The sequence below is a fragment of the Arachis duranensis genome, chromosome 4 (genome assembly GCF_000817695.3).
Source record: "Arachis duranensis cultivar V14167 chromosome 4, aradu.V14167.gnm2.J7QH, whole genome shotgun sequence".
NCBI classification, from domain to species: Eukaryota; Viridiplantae; Streptophyta; class Magnoliopsida; order Fabales; family Fabaceae; genus Arachis; species Arachis duranensis.
The window spans coordinates 99285438-99286232 of NC_029775.3; positions in this window are offsets into that span (position 1 = coordinate 99285438).

Genomic DNA, 795 nt, shown 5'->3' on the forward strand with positions numbered 1-795 from the left:
AAGAAAAAAATAATTCAAATTTTGTATTATTAGTGTTATTTTTTATTTATTTAATTTTTAAATAAATTATTAATATAAAATATTGACTAATATTAATAAAAAATATTTATTGTTTAATTTTTTTAATAAGGTAGGCGAAAAAATTTTAGGCAGGCCTTGCAAGGTGTTCTTTTATTTTATTTTTTTATTCCTTGTTTTCTTTGCATAACAAAATAGTGAAAAGTATCCTTTCCTTTTTATTTTCTCTTCTTTAGGTTTCTTCTCTTTCTTTGTGTATTAAACTAAATGGGAGATTAATGCTACACCTATTAAAAGATAAGGGTCAATTTTTAGGTTTATTTAAGATTAAACTACTAATTTTTATCGTAAAAATTTAAACAAATGTGATATAGCTAGATACAGAATACAATAGAATACTGAACACAGATATATAAATTTTAGTTTTTATAAAACAAGGAGATATGATATTTATGTAAAATATAAAATATTGTTTAGATAAAATATAGTGATATTTTAATATTTTATTGACATTAAAATATAAAAATATTTTTTACAGACTAAAATCAATTCATTATGTATTTATGTATAAATATATATGAAATTTAATTTATTTTTAATGTATATTTTATACTGATAATTAAGTTGTGATTAATTTTAATATACACCTAATATAATTATAAAATATAAATTAAATTTTTAATTATTTTTGTTAATAAGTGGAGGTAACTTTTTGTATGTTTTGGATTGTTTCTTTGTTTTGTAATTAGTTTTAGAATTTAATTTTCATAAATCGTA